Genomic DNA, 285 nt, shown 5'->3' on the forward strand with positions numbered 1-285 from the left:
GTTTGGGAACACATAATAGTTGCTGGGGGCCAAGTCTGGAGAATACGGTGAGCAACCAATTTGAATCGTAATTGATCCAATTTGGCCATCGTTTTCAAGGACGGTGCGTTATCGTGATAATATAGAACGAAGGCGAAAGTATCGCCACTTAAACGACTGTAGCTTGTAAACGAATGAACGAAATATCATGAAACTTCATACATAAACTAGTGACAGATGAACTCTCGAAATGAATCATGTTCATTTTCTAGTGGCGCCACATATTGAAAAATCCCGGGACTTTTC

The sequence above is a fragment of the Atta colombica genome, unplaced genomic scaffold (assembly GCF_001594045.1).
Source record: "Atta colombica isolate Treedump-2 unplaced genomic scaffold, Acol1.0 scaffold7, whole genome shotgun sequence".
NCBI lineage: Eukaryota > Metazoa > Arthropoda > Insecta > Hymenoptera > Formicidae > Atta > Atta colombica.